Source organism: Alligator mississippiensis, chromosome 3, assembly GCF_030867095.1.
Source record: "Alligator mississippiensis isolate rAllMis1 chromosome 3, rAllMis1, whole genome shotgun sequence".
Taxonomy (NCBI): domain Eukaryota; kingdom Metazoa; phylum Chordata; order Crocodylia; family Alligatoridae; genus Alligator; species Alligator mississippiensis.
This window is the reverse complement of record NC_081826.1, coordinates 34,187,914-34,203,539: the sequence shown is the minus strand read 5'-3', so window position 1 is coordinate 34,203,539 and position 15,626 is coordinate 34,187,914. Positions and strand designations below refer to the sequence as shown.

General features: G+C 42.6%; 1 long non-coding RNA gene across 1 annotated transcript; it reads left to right on the top strand.

Annotated features, from left to right (window-relative positions):
• Positions 1-257: 257 nt before the first annotated feature.
• Positions 258-10,784, top strand: LOC132249065 (uncharacterized). The gene is made up of 2 exons (XR_009460453.1): positions 258-374; positions 9,351-10,784. It is a non-coding gene; the product is annotated as an uncharacterized LOC132249065 (long non-coding RNA).
• The last annotated feature ends 4,842 nt before the right edge of the window (positions 10,785-15,626 follow it).

Genomic DNA, 15,626 nt, shown 5'->3' with positions numbered 1-15,626 from the left:
TTCAACAGGTTTGTGGAGTTCTGTAAAACCTGTCTTTGCAATCTGTGATTATAAATGTCAAGCATCTGCTGATAGATCCTGGAAAGGGAATGTGAAAAGTAGGGGAGTGAAAGACTAGTATGAACTAATTGAAAAAGCTGGTAAGGCTAGCCATTTGCCAGTAGAACAGGTGGTAGTAATGTATGGTAACTGAGAGTTAATTATTTTAATTAGTAGGTGAGCACTTGGGTCTTGGCTACATAAAAGGTGAACTCTAGCATCTTGTTTTCATTTTCTTGGCTTGTGATATTATTAAGGGTAAGAGCTGGCTGTATTTTGCCTACTATAGTTTCACTTAAATTGTGATCTACACCTATAAAGAAAAGCTGCTGAGGGTAAGGAAGTTGCAACTTGTTTGGTGAATTTCTTGCCTTTTGTTTATTTTAAGGGGGTTTTATTTTTTATAAAGTGAATACCTAAGCTGAACAGAGCTCTGCATTGTATGATAAGGAAGTTCACAGATGATGCCTGCTAAAGCATGCTGTAAATCTTAGTGGAGCTTGGAAAACCTAGAGAAGATAGAAATAAAGATGGTAAATTACTGAAAATAAAATTAATTTAGGAGAAGTGAAACCATGCGCAAATGACACTATAAATCAGAAATCCACACTTAAAATGGTGAGCAGCATGGAAAGCAATGTTTGGAAAGAAGCAACAATGTAAGTAGTGGATGCAACAGAAAAGAGGAAATGTTATCTCTTATGCCCTATAAAGAAACAGTAATTTGAAAAAGCAAAGAGGTCATTTTATCTCCATATAGGTTCTGATTTGGCTAGCTCTATCATGTGCAAAGAGCATTAAAGTCTATAGAGGTGATCAGCTAAAATGGCAGAAACAATTGTAAGTCAGCCTCTAGGCATAACTGTTCTCCAGACTGAGTGGAGTTCAATCTAGCTAATAACTAAAATGAAAAGCAACTAGGAGGGAGATGAGGAAGATAAATAAATGCAGACTAATTTATTCTGAGGTAAAATAACCTGTAAAAGATGTACTTGATGGAAAGGAAAAGCTGTAATACTGACTGAATCTTAGGAGAGATTCTGGACAGCACATTAAACACAAGTTTGCAGAGGACTATAACATCAAAAAAAGCAGGAAATTCTGAGTTGGCTTTTTTATCTTTTTCTTTTTGTCCCTTGATCTCTGTATTACTTGGTGTCACGGCGGGGTCCTCACGGAGGGCCGTGATCTCCTTGAGGCCCTCTCACCGCGCTACTCCGGCCTGAGGGCACCCTCCATTCTCGCCCACCATGTCTTGATGGAATATATAACAGGGAGGCTGCCTTGTATTTCCTCGGGCCTGACAGCTCCTGGACCCCTCGTGGGTCTCCCCGTACAATGGGTGCTACCCAAGCGCCCTAGCCTTATGGGCTATGTGTGGCTCCTACCTCCCCTGATACCACGACCCAAGCCTCGCAGATGTAAAGGACGTTGTCCAGTCTATAAGCCCGCTTCCCGGGCCTCCTCTCTAATGTGGCCCACTCTGGGCTCCCTCTCTCGTGCCCAGCCTCTTGCTGGGACTCTCGTCTGGCCCACTCTGGGCCTCCCCTGCCGGTGTGGTTCCACTCCGGGACTCTCTAGCAGGCCTCCGGTCCTATGGGCCAACCGCACGGATACCCTCCCTGACTCTGGCTCCCCGCGCTGCTACTCCCTGTCTTCTCAGGGGCAACCGCAGCGCCCTGCCTTGGTCTGAGGGGGATTGCCGCACTAGCCTGCGGCCGGGCTCGCTATGCCCGTGCGCCCACACTGGGCTACTCAATAAAACACAATAGCATTCCCCCTCTCTGGGGCTCGCCGCACCCACACTGGGCTACTCAATAACGTACAAGGGCGTTCCCCCCTCTCTGGGGGCTCGCCGCGCCCACACTGGGCTACTCAATAATACACAAGGGCGTTCCCCCTCTCCGGGGCTCGCCGTGCCCACACTGGGCTACTCAGTAATACCGCCCCTTTCCTGGGGCCAGGGGCTATGTTCCCCCCTGCACGCAATCCGGGGTCTCGGTCCCTGTCCGCAACCTACAGGCTGCGCCCGCGACCCACTGGCCGCGCTCCTCACCGCCAGCTGCTCGCGCAGTGGCGTGCGAACTGCGCCTTCAGGGTCTATGTTCCCCCACACGCAATCTGGGGTCTCGGTCCCCGTCCGCAACCTACGGGTTGTGCCTGCGACCCACTGACCGCGCTTCTCGCCGCCAGCTGCTCACGCACTGGCGTGCGAGCTGCGCCTTCCCTGGCACTATGCAAATAATGCACCCTCTTGGTGCTAGGGCACCCCACAGTCTCTTGGGTCCCTATAGTTGAGGCCTCCTCCAACCCCTACAGCCTCACCCAAGCCTCCAGGTGTAATAACACAAACACAAAGCAAAACCACAAGCCCCCAGGCTGTAACCCAAATGCAAGCCACATGGCCATAACTCATCATCATAGCTCAAGCCTCCAGGGCTATCATGAGCTGTACTTGCAACTTAAGCTCCTTTCCACATCCTCACTCCTGCCTCCCAGGCTGCTGGCAGAGAACTCCCAGCCTGGCCTCAACCCTGGGCTTTATAAGGGCCGGGCCCTGCCCCCTACAGGCAGCTGGCTCCCCTTAGTTGCTCCTGCAACCCACAGCTGTGCTCACTTAGTTCTGCCAGGGCTCTCCCCCTGGCAGTTTCTCCTCTGTTAGGAGCAGGCACTAAGGTGCCCTGCGACACTTGGATTACCCACATATGTAACAGAGTAATTATATATGTGTTGATAGCTCCAGTGGACTTTTGTTTTTTGTTGTGTGTGTCTTGTTTTGTTGGGGGGGGGTATGTGTTTTTACTGTTTCCTGCTGCAAGTGGTAATTTTGTCTCTTCTAGACAACTGAAAACATCCGTATGCCATGCCTCTTTTCTAAACTTTCTATTCTGAAACTTAGCATCGGCATCCATACTGCAATATTGCTACATACATTAGATGAGCAATAGCAAAACTCCTAGTGAACTTCAGAGCTTAATTGTATTTGAAAGTTCTGAAAAATTGTTGTGAGGAAGGAGGGAAAAGTAGATAAAATGTGTGTGTAAGATAAGGAAGTGTTTATAGCTTTTCCTGAAAGGGTTCAGAGTCGCTTCACGTGGTTACCATAACTAGTGTCTTCAGCTCTCATGCATCTTGTCCCACATTGCCTGTGTATCTGTCATCTGCACTATCCCAAAGAAATCTCTCTGTCTCTAGAGGAAGGACCATGGGCCAAGCCAGCTGCAGGCAGAGGTGCTAGCAGCTCAGGGTTCCACCACTACCACCCCCTGTCCCTCCCCCACACAGGAGTGGCTATTCACTGAGGATGGGGGGCATAAAGCTGACTCAAACCCTACTGGTCCTGGCTCTAACCTTGGCCCTAGCAGGAAGACAGTTGCAGACTTCCTGGGGGTGGAGGGGCTTCCATTCTGGTGCCTTTTCTAAATCGGCACTTGAGGCTCACTCATGCCCTGCTTGTTTGCCCCTAGATAGCTAGTGCTGTCCTGTAGCTCATTGAAGATGTAAATGCAGTGTGGTTGGGGCTAGATTCACAGATGGCTTTCTAGCGTTACATCTCAAGCACAAAGATAATAAATTGGATTGTAAATGGGGACCCCAGTGCAGAAGTCTCACTGCAAGCCCTGGAATGCAGACCTGGTAGACTAGACCTATTTTCAGTATGCTGATCATCTAAAACCCATATTCAATCTGTACCTATGAGTCCATTTGGCTTGTGAGCAAGCCACGTGTCGGTTTACCAATTGAAATGAGATCAAGCAGCCATAAAAAAACCAAACAAACAAAACAAAAAAACAAACAACCCCCCCAAACAAAAAAAAACCCTTTCTGTGCTTGAATGCACTCAACCAGAAATGTCAGTTTTACTGTGAGTGGAACTAGACTGTCTTTTTCTTGGATTAGTTGTGCCCTTTTATTGCTAAAAGTTGTTTTGGTATCTTTTGTGTTAATGCCGCTTAACAATTTGAAGTGTCCCCACTTACTGTGAAAGTGAAGGGGATGTGCTGTCTGTAACCAAAGAGGGTAGTCAGTGGGTATGAACACGTGACATGATTATGTTGGATTTTACTCAATAATAAGAACATGATCAGGTCTCTCAAGCTGGCTGTCTGATATAGGCTCTAATATAGCATCTGGCTAGACGGGAGAAAGGAAGCCAGTTTGCACTGAGCAAATTCATTTTGGGATGAAATAGTGTAGCACATGGCAGCTTCCCTGGTCTATTTGGTAAGGCAGTGTAATACAGTTGCTGCACGCTTGCCCAGGGGTGCCTTTACTCTGGATTCTAGTGACTCACTTCAGGCTCTGTGTAGCTATACAACTACAGAATGAAATCAATGGATTGGATAGTAAAAGTGTTCTATGCCTTCATAGAGAAATCAAGTGAAGGTAAATCAAAACCACAAGTGAAATTTTGCAAAAAATGTGTAACTAGACTACAGCTCACATTACTTCTACTATGACTGAAGAAAAGATCTTGGCAAATAACAAATGTGTGTTGGATACATGAACTGCAAACAACACTGTTTCAGGTATAGAAGATTAGGAACAGCTGGGTTCCTCTAAGTATCATCTTACTAGGGACTACAGGGATCCTGGGTTTCTACAGCACAGTACTTGCATACCCTTAAATGATGTTCTGCTTTGTAAGGTGGCCACTGGTGCATCTCTAGAATACAGGACATCCCCTGGGTAGGGGGAGGGACCATTGCCCCCCTTGGCCAATCAGTGAGGGGCAGATCTGCCAACTCAGCCAATCAGCAATGAGGAGTGGGGACACCACAAAAGAGCCACCTCCTTCTCCCTCCCTGGCTAGCTGTGCACCACTCTACCTCTAGACACAGCCAATAGAATTACAAGCATAAATGATTACCATGCATTTCCTGAAAAACAGGACTTCATTTAGAAATGAATAGGGACAAAAGATTTAAAAACTTAGAAAATTTAGGGTTGGAAGGGACCTCAGGAGGTCATCTAGTTCAACCCTCTACTCACAGCAAGTAGATCATTCCAGCAAGGGCTTTGTCAAGCCAGAGCATAAAAACCTCCAAGGATGAAGATTCTACCACCACTAGGTAGCCTGTTTCAGTGCATCACCACCCTCCTTGTGACAGTTATTTTTCCTAATATCCAACCTACCCACCCCCCTGCCTTGCTGCATCTTGAGGCCATTGCTCCTTAGTCAGTCCAGTATAAAAGAGGATGGTTTGGTATAAAACAGGACCAATACCCATACTATTTGCTTGGAAAAGTTTCAGATTGAAAGAGAGAGGATAAAAATTCAGGTCTAGAAAGTAAACTGGTTTTGTGTAAAATAAAGTCCTTTTTTCCCCAGAATAGACTAACCTTGCACTGTAGCTGTGTTGGGCAGCAAACTTGGTTGTGCATCATGTGTCTCACAGAAAAGTCATCTCTGTCTGCTGGCATGGTGACAACAGGGTAGTGTTTTATCTTGTGGAAATCTGGAATTGCAGAAGTAAAGCCTGGGTTCTATTATCATATCATGAGCTAAATGGAAAAATCCTTTTTAATGCCCTCTAAACATGTAATGGGGGCCATTTAATAAGGAAGCTACCCAGATGTGACCAATAATTGAGCAGTTTTAAACTGGCACTAACGCTTTGAGATGGCAGGAGCTTTTAAACTGACCCCTTCCCCCAAAGACAAATTTATCAGGATGCTGCTTGCTACATATTCTCTTAAGAACTCAGGAGAACATAGCCATCAGACAGATTTACTAGGATAAAGAAAATGAAATGTTCTCTGATCCCTGCTCTACTGAGGAAGAGATTAAACCAGGACTTGTAGCTTGCTAAAGCACTAGGAAGGGCTTTTGATGCATTTTTCCCCTCCTTCCTTTGGGACAAATAACTGAAAAAAATCCTGGTTACTATTTTTTTGTTTGTTTGTTTGTTTTGTTTTGCCTTGTTTTTTATATCCTTACTCTGCAGTTCACTTGAAAAATGATCCTTGCTCTCCAGACCTGGTCAGCCTTACAAAACCCTACAAACAATAGGATTGCCTTGGTAGTGGAAGCGTATAAATGGTCACATGACCAGATTTCAGTAAATCAGGGAGCTGTTACCTTTGGAGGTCATGATGAAAGAATAGTTTCTACTGCTCAGTGAGAACTTGGGGGCGGGAGGGAGGAGGGAAATGGGAGAAGAATACGGTTTTTGCTTCTTATTTCTTGCATAGTCCTTTCTTAGCCTGTTCTGTACGTAAAAGGCAGACAGTTTTGCACTAAGCCCAAAACCAAGAATGAAAGGCTTCATTATACAAGCTCCTTAAACAAGGGAAGCTTACTTGCATGACGATAGTAACTTTAAGCCATAAGCTGGGTCAAGGTGAGATGTCACCTCTTGGGGCAGGACCCATGAAATAGGTAGTTCTGGGAGTGCAATCCCCATTAGCAGACCTGTATTTTTTTTCTTTTTTTTTAAAGTGCTCGGGTGTGTGTTTGGTTTTATTTTTTTAAAATATGAGCAGGAGAGATGCAAAACTAGTGTTTTCTGCACCAGTTTTGAGAAGCAGCACACTTTTATAATGGTTGAGATTCCATAAAGTTCTCACTGCTAGGAGTATAAGCACCAGAATTTAAACTAGGTCCTTAAATAGGGTGCGAGAGTACTTTGAGTCTTTTGCACTCTCATCTTTCACTTATGTCTAATTAGAGTGGCTTGTTAATTTAATATAGCACCTTCCCCATGGAGGGTGTTTGACTTCAGTCCGTAGCTGAACAAATCTGTAGAACAAATCAATTCTCCTTTTCTAGAACTGACAAATACGAAAGAAGTCAGGAGGGAAGAATAACCTTTATGATATTCTTTCATCCTGCCCTTCTGATAAAACAGCATCATAAGCGGAAGGCATTTGGAGAGTTACTGGATGCAATGCAGTCCAAGAGGCCCCAAAGGCCTTTTGAGGGGGAGGGTGCAACTAGGCAGGTCAAAGTAGATGAGGAGGAAGAAAAAAATACCATTGCTTGGAGAGGCAGGAAATAGGCTTTTAGAGTGAGCTCCAGCACCTACAGTCCTTTTGTCTTCCAAGCTGGCCCAGTAAACTGTTGGCATGCTGCTCTGAGATGTCCAGAAGAGGAAGTGTTTTGTTGAATTGGCAATATAGATCTCGAAAGATTGTTTCAGTGGCTAAAATCTGAGGATACATCTGTCTACCTCTCCTGCTAATATGTTTTGTACTTGCTTCCTTCTCCAAAAGACAATCTCTTTTGTTTTTTGTTCTTGTTTTAAGCCTTCTCTTTCCCTTCCTCTCCCGCTTTCCCCCTCCTTCCTCCCTCTGTAAGATTCATGTGCACTACAGAGAGCTGCATAAATGTATTCTGCACACTTAAACCAAACTAAACTACTAAAGGTCAGATTCCCAGCAAAATTCAAGGCCAGAGGGGAAGAAGGAAAAAAAAACCCATAACTGAACTGTTACCTTGAGAGATTCTTGGAAAAGTAGCTTGTCATAAGATCCTGTGAAGGACTTTTTGCTTCATCCAGTTATTGCCTGACAGGAAGACCCAGACTTACTAAATTATTACACATGTAAAGGTTCAGACTTCTTCTGAACCTGATGATCTGTAAAACAAGAGGCATCTTTGTGTAATCTGAGAGCCCTGTGAACCAGAGAGCACCAAGCCCATCTTGCTTTCTCAGTCTTCCTTGGTTTCCAGGTGGTGTAGACTCTTTGACTAACAGGTTTGGATACTATTGTAGCTGTGACCCTAAAAACTTTGTTACAGCTGAGTAAAATAAGTCTTCCAATTCCACAAATATTGATGTATAGCAGCAAAATCTTTGAATTCAAGAAGCATTTCTTGGAAGGGGTCGGGCATAGACTCAAATAGCAAATAGCTTGTGGTCAAATAACATACTGCAGTGTAGAATATTAAAGTTTAAGTGCATTGGTCTAAATCTGGCAGAGCAGAAACTTGCATCTGCCCATCTCCCACTATTTGAAGTTATCTTTTCTCTAGGTTTGATCTGATATTCTATATGGGATCCAAGAAACTTTCCTCTTTCTTCCCCCTTCACCTCCCCCCCCCCCAAGCTTTCAGTTGAAACGGGTAATTCCAATTTAAAACTTCAATTTTAGTGATCTATTTCAGTTCTAAAACTACTGACAATGTTCCTTTTTAATCTTCTACCTCTGTTTTCTATTAGCAGACAACATCAATACATATTGATTTGAATGCAAGAGTGGGAAGTATCAATTCAAAGTAAAGGTCAACCAATGCTGAGAGACCTGCTTACTAGCAAATCAAACCAATGGCTACTCTGAGAAGTTTCTGGCAGATATAGGGAAGGAACATGGCTCCTTTTTTTTAATTTTTTTTATTTTTTTTTCCCTCTCTCAAATGTATGGTCACTATCATTACTGTTAATGAACATGATTATTTTCAAGTCTTGGAAGGACTCTAGGTATGTTCTACAACTTTTCTCTACCTAAAGAGAAGACCATAATCGGTCAACATGGACTTGTCCACGACAAATCCTTCCTGGGGTTTTTATTTGTTTTTTTTGTCAAGATAACTGGCTTAATATTTAAAGGAAGGGCTTGACTTCAGTAAAGCTTTTTATACTCTTCCATGAACAGGCTTTCAAAAACTGAAAAAATATTGTCCAGGTGAAATAATCACAAGGTTAGTATGAAAAGTCTTCTCAGAGTAGTCATCCAAGATCTGCTGCCAAAATAGGAGAGCTCTTCAGTTGACATCTTGCAGGGATCTGTCTTCAACCCACTAACACTAACATATGAAATACTGGGGCAACTCCAAGTGGAGAGGAGTTGCCAGAAATATGGAGGACTGGATCCAAATTTTAAAAATTATTTTGATAGATTGGAGAGGATCTGAGATCGGAACGAATCTTTTTTTTTACTAAAGTGAAACTGCTACACTTAAGATGGAGATCTATAAAATGGGGCTAGGCAGCATTGTGGTACAAAATGATTAGTGTGTTACAGTGGACCATAAACTGAATGAGAATTGCCAATGTGATGTTGCTTTAAAGGCAGAGTGGAGGAGAAGGCAAACAGGCGGGGATGAAATAACAAAAGTAGTCAAAAGACACGTGAGGTAACTATTTTTATCTACTTGGAATTAATTTACTGTGTTGTATTTGGGGTTTTGCCCCTGAAAACAGAGGGCCAGGGTACATAGGCAAGTTATTGCCAGATAAGCAAGGATGGATGCTTGCAGCATGTTTGCTATTTTGTGGTAACTGTCCATGTACATGCTTTCACCCTGCTATGTGACACTGTTCTGCAAAATCTTTATTCTTCTTCTCCGCCCTCTGTTTGCCTTGTAGTAAGCTGCATTTGTGGAGGCAGACTAAGAGAATACTGTCTACAGGAGAGCATCGTGAATAAAGATTGGAAAACATGGCCATGAAAGGATGAAGGATCTGGCATTCCCTTAGTCTAGAAAAGAAGACTGAAGATGGGTGACAGCAATCTTCCAATAATACTTGATTGACTACCCCTTTCTCCAGTACATAACAATAAGGAGAAACCCACTGAATTGGCATCCGTTGCTTAAGCTGGGTATTGGGAAAAGCTCTCTAACTCAAAGTAAACATCAGACAGACTACCTACGGAGGGTGTTTTGAATGTTTTAGTAATGGAGTTTCTTTAAGAACATGTCAACCCTCTGTCAGGAGTGGCTTATTCATGTTTGATCATGTATCAGTGCAGGATGGAATGATGTGGCTGAAATCTTCTTTGACTTTACATTTCTCTGATTGCTATCCCAGCACCATAATCACTGCAAGTTATGCTTTGCTTTATATTCTAAACTTCAGTAGTCCTGTGCTTTTTCATTGTTAAATTCCTGTAATACCTGCTGCTAAACAGATTCAGGGGGTGAACTATACCAGCTGTGGACAATTAACATAGTTTTAACTTATCTCTATTGTAAAGATGTTGGAAACCATCCCATCCCCATTACACAAATTGCAGTGTGCTGCTGGGCAGCATGTGGGAAAAGTCAAAGTTTGACTACTGGTTTTACTTAAGGGATCTTCCTTCAACAGTGGCGTAATAAGCAGAGTTGATGCTCAAGGCAAACCATACAGGACAGCCAGGGGGTAGGGGACATGGCTCCAAGAGTTTGGGCCTGGGGAAGCACAGCAGTCTTATTCATGCCAGGAACTCCTAAAGAGTCCCCAGCTGAGCTGCTGCCACCCTTCCTGCCCTCCCACTCCACCAACGGCTGCTTCTAAAGCAGCAGTAGTCAGGGACTGTTCTGGAGTTCCTGGAATGGGTATGCTCCCAGGGTGTGGACTGGGGGGAGGAGGAGTTATTCTGGCAGCCATCCTAATATGGTGCCTGGGGTGGGTGCCCCTTTTACTCACCCCTAGTTATGCAACTGTCTTTCAGTAAAATTTTAAAGGAGTGAAGTTTAAATTTTTTTTTTCCAGTCTAAAGTCATTTTTTAGAGGGTCTCATTTATTCCTCTACCTAAAGCAATTCCAATGGATAGGTACTGGGTAAATTGCAGGGCTGATTCTAGAATTATTCTTGCTAATAGTGGCCCTGTTTACAATTGCGACCATTTCCAGCCTGTTTTCTTCCCTTTTATTTTTTTTAACATTAAAATTAATTAATTTCTTCTGAGCCTCCCTTTGCTCTAGACAGTCACACTCCAGGTGTTGGTATTCTCAGCACTGTTAGTGCTTATTTGTAGTTGCATTATCCCTTTACACTATACTTTCTATTCTTTAAAAAATACAAAACTGGATTTAGTTCCTGATTTATTTATTTATTTTTTTAGCAGCTTTAAAATGGTATAGTAAATATTTTAAGCCAGTTCAGGCTATGATGATATCAGTATTGATGTCCAAATATATTCTGTATCTACGGTAAGCATAGGTGGAAGTAAACAGAGGTTTTAAACAACAAATATTGGAAACTAGTTGAGGCACTGTTCCATGCCAAATTGCCAATATGCCCAACTTGAAAGATCCTTGTTGCACACTGGAGTTGTCATACCTATAACCTCCCTTTAAGCTCCTTGTGGTTGAAAATAAATAACTGGCCTATTGAGAGAGCAGCATTTATACTTAGCAGATGGTGGTGTATTCTACAAGGCTCAGAAAACCCAAGATTTAATGCGAGGCTTGGCAGAGAGATTGCTTTTTGCAAAACAGGTTCCAGGCTGATAATGATGCAATATATCCTTGAATTCCAAAAACAGCTTTACTGTACAAATATAAAGATTCCCAGGAGTGAATATTGGAACATACACACTTGTCAAAGCATACTAAGAGGAGTTGCTGTCCATTTGTTCTGTGATGGGGTATCTATTGGCTCTTTCAATGACTAGGCAAATGATTTGCTCTCACTTCACTTCCAGTTATTAGATGTCCATTTGAAAATGAAGAAAACATGGTGATGGATGATTACTTAGCAGCCATTCCTGACTTGAGTTCCTATTCTGTTAGGGCTTTTTCTTTGTCATGTACAGCTTTCTTTCTTTCCTGGACCTACTCTCTAATATTAGCTGCAGTGTGTTTTGTTTAAACAATTGCTGACCTAGTCATAGCTTTTATCTATGAGAATCTCTCTCTTGGCTTGGCTGGTATCTTTGAATCGTGGGTCTGGAAGAGTGGCAAAGACACATTTCTCATTCTTTAAAGTTTTTTTCATATGGAAAAACCTTTATTTTTAACTAACCTGCTGTACAAATGCAGTGAAATAACCTCACCTGGCAGTTGTAAGCTTTCTGTCTCCAAATCAAGCTTTTTCCTCCAGCAAGTGAATTGGAGATGTCTAGAATATGAAGGACAACATGCCTGCATAACACTTATCTCTCCAAAAGGTCTTGATGATGATGGTGTCCTAAACTTGCAAAAAAGTTGGAAGGTGGTGGATAGCATCATAGGAAAATAGGGCTGGAAAAACCTCACAAAGTCATCTAGTCCAACCCCTTTCTCAGGGTAGGATTATCCCTGACTAAACTAGTCAACTCAAGTGTCTATCTAACCTACTTTTGAAAACTTCCAAGGATAGAGATTTCACAATTTCTCTAGGTAGCCTGTTCCAATGTTTGGCCACCCTCATCGTTGCAGATGGGAGGATCCTGGTGCAAGGTAACATGGAACGCATGTAGCTACCAAACACACCATACTAAAATGATCCTTGCTATAGTGAAAGGAGTCATTAGTGCTAAACGAGAGTCCAGTTGTTGTCATTTATATCTGAACCCTGCGCAAAAGCTGCCAGTGACACTGAAGCCTCTAGGCCTGATTCTCAGTCTATGTAAACCCGCTGACTTTAACTAAGAATCTGCCCCAGTGTAAATAAAACTTCTGTCCTCCATACAAATGCAACTTAAAATTCAGTAGCTCTCCTTGTTCTCCATCCTGCCTTTGGGGGTGTGTGTGTGTGTGTGTGTAGGAATTCAATACTAGATAAGAATTTAATACTTGCCACCATAGGCACAGCAAGCTCATTGAGTGCCCAGGGCAGGTTAGGGGAGCGTGTGAGGGTATGCTGACCACTGTAGACCAGGGATGGAAGGTGGGTGAGGGGGAGATGAGGCTTTCCTTCCCAGGTCACTGCTACTGCTGTAGAAGTGTCAACTCTCCTCCAGTAACAGCTCCATAGCTAGGCTCCCCAAGAGCTGCCCCTCCTGCCCCACTTGCTTTGTGCCCCCTCCCCCTCAATATATATGTATTGGTTTTGTAGTTGTGCTTGCTGTCCTGAAGATTCCTGGAGGAAAGGGGGAAGTACCATTTTGCTTATTCCACTTGATCCGTGCCTTTCGGATGCAGTGCAGGGATGCCCCTCCCATGGCCCTCACTCCTAGGAGTGATTCTGGTGCCCCCTCAGTTGGCTCCAAGGGTTGATGCCCTGCTCACCTTGCCCTAGTTAGGCTGCTGTAGCCTTGTTTCTGACACGGTCACTATCCATAAAATACCTGTTCTGTGAACCTGCATTTTTGAGCAGGCACGTAACCAAACACCTTAATGAATTTGCCATTTGTACCTTAAATATACTTCATACTGCAATGGGGAAAAACATACTACAAACATTGAAGGCCCCTGCTTTACAAAACAGCCCCAACTATGTATGAATTCATGCTACGTACAAGAGTTAAGTTCTATAATAAATATCCAAAGATATGGAGAAGTCTGTCTGTCTGTCTTCTAAAGCATACCTAACAAGAGTTTTATAGCAATATTTTTAATGAAACTACTTCTGTCTGCCAAACCCTATCGGTTCTATAAAAGTTTCCATAGCAAATAAATTAGAGCTATTCTCCAGTAAAATACAGAAGTTTCAATGCAACTGGAAGGACACTACTCCAGAATGACATCCAGTCAGGTATTGGATTTAGTGAATTGATTGTTTTATCAAATTAGTGTTGGCTTGGTTTTTTTTGTTTTGTTTTTGTTTGTTTTTTTTACTGGGCTGTCTGCCAAAGCAGATGAGCTACTCGTCTGTCTCGGACATCTACCAGACATCTTCAAATAAGAAGGACGTGGGCCAGCAGCATGCACTTTCAAGATGCTTTCCAAAGTGTTCAACACAATTACAAAGTGTCAAAAAGACGTTGCCAGAAATGTCTTTTAAAAACTGTGTAATAAAACCCATGAGCAAGGGCACTTAGGAAAAAAATGATGATTTCTGTTCCATTTACTTTTTATTATATTGGATGAACTTGAACGAATTGAAAAAGAAACAAATGTAACAATATTAAGTGGTTGTTCAGAATAACTTCTGCTTTGCTTTGCAACTGTCCAGGAAACTATAAGGTTAACTAATTCAATGAGCCTAATCTGCACTTCCATCTTACCTATGTAGGCAGCAAATACATTAATCATTAATAAAATTAACTATAGCGATAAGCTTGATAGATTCAAATTCATAATGGGTGCTTTAAAAAAAAAAAAAAATCTCCCTGCTGAGAGAGTTCATTTGGATGTTACTACAACTGCCTGAGTGCTTGTTTCTCTCCTGGCTCCCAATAAGCTAGTCAGCCTTCCCTCCTTTGGGTCACTTGCATTGCAACTTAAAATAGTTCTGCCCCACCTAGGCTCTTGTGCAGGCCCAAACCAGAAATGTAATGGTGAAGCTACCCTTGCAGCAGTCCTCTGCCATTGTCATGGAGTATACCAGAAAGGGATCTCAAAAGTGGCTGCAGGAGGTAGCATATGTATATTCCATGTCTAGTGGTAATCTTTTATCTCTAACATTTCCTTTCTCCCTCTCTAGCTTTGAGGGTTCCTTTATGGTACTCCAAGTATTTTGCTAGGCCTCAAGCAGTATTTCCAGTTTGTATGCAAGATGCATAGCATTACTGGCTCTTGTGTAAATTATAAAATGCTGGCACTTCCATACTAAATACCTCCCATATATTGTACAGCTGATTTCATGCTTCTCTGGAAAAATACATGAAAATGATAGGATCTGATGATTATGGTGGAGTTTAATCAGAATACTGCATTTGAAATTGCAGGTGGTGGAATGGGTTGAAGGAATTGCTATTGTGAAATACAGAATAACTTTATAAAGCTCAGATTCTAGTTGGGGATATTGCTGAAGCTTGGTAAGAAATGGTTTTCCATTTCTTCACACAAACATCAAAGGAGGACCTGAAATTGCTACTACAGACTAGAAGTAATGGATGAAAGACCCTGGTGAAATCAGTCAAAAGACTTTTAGACACCAGTGGGAGAGGAATTTAACTCAATGTTTCACTTTCCTATTCCATGTATGGTTGCCAATAACCTCTGTCTGGCCAAATCTGGAATTCATGGATATTTCTTGAATGCCAGGACTGGCAAGTATCCTGAAATAAATGCATATAATTGTAGCACTTAGTTTTCTTACCAAAACTAAACCTCTTTGAGTATATTTGTCCCTCTAACTGCTGTTGGCACTGACATCCAGTCCCAAAGCCATGACTGAGATGGGGCAGTCACAGCTACAGGGGGCTGTAGCTGTTGCAATTAACAGAACAGGATTCAGTCTGTGAATGGTCAGAAGGGAGGGAATTGTAAGAAGAGTAGAGAAATAACTTTATATGTGCTAGAGTTGTATTTTCCTTCACTGCCTGGGGAGCTGGTAGCCAACAGAACTATTTGTTTAAGAATGGAGAGAGGCATGGTATTGGCTAGCCAATCTTGTCAATCCTTTTCTTTCGAGGACCAAAGTGGGAAGTGCCCAACTTGCCCAGTTCTAAAGAACCTGTGATCCTTGATATGTATCTTCTCCCCTGGAAGAAACAGATGGCTGGAGACAGGACACAATTGGAAAGAGTCTGGGACGCATCAACACGATCAGTATTTTAGGCATAGGCCAGGCAGTTGCCTTGCACATGAATCCTGTTCTACAGGGCTTAAGATGGCTCTTTCTTGGAAGACGACAGCAGTTCTGATTTATTCATATCTAAACACCCCTAAAATTCAAAAGTGCAGATCCATGATATCTGTTGCCCCATTTCTACCTTAGGTGATTTTGAATTGAAAGCCCTGGCACTCTGAATGTCCATCTGGGCTTGTTTTAAGCTTGACTCCAGTAAGAATGATATGTTCAAAGAAAAGAATTAAAAACTTTCCTGTTCCAGAAAAGATTCCCAA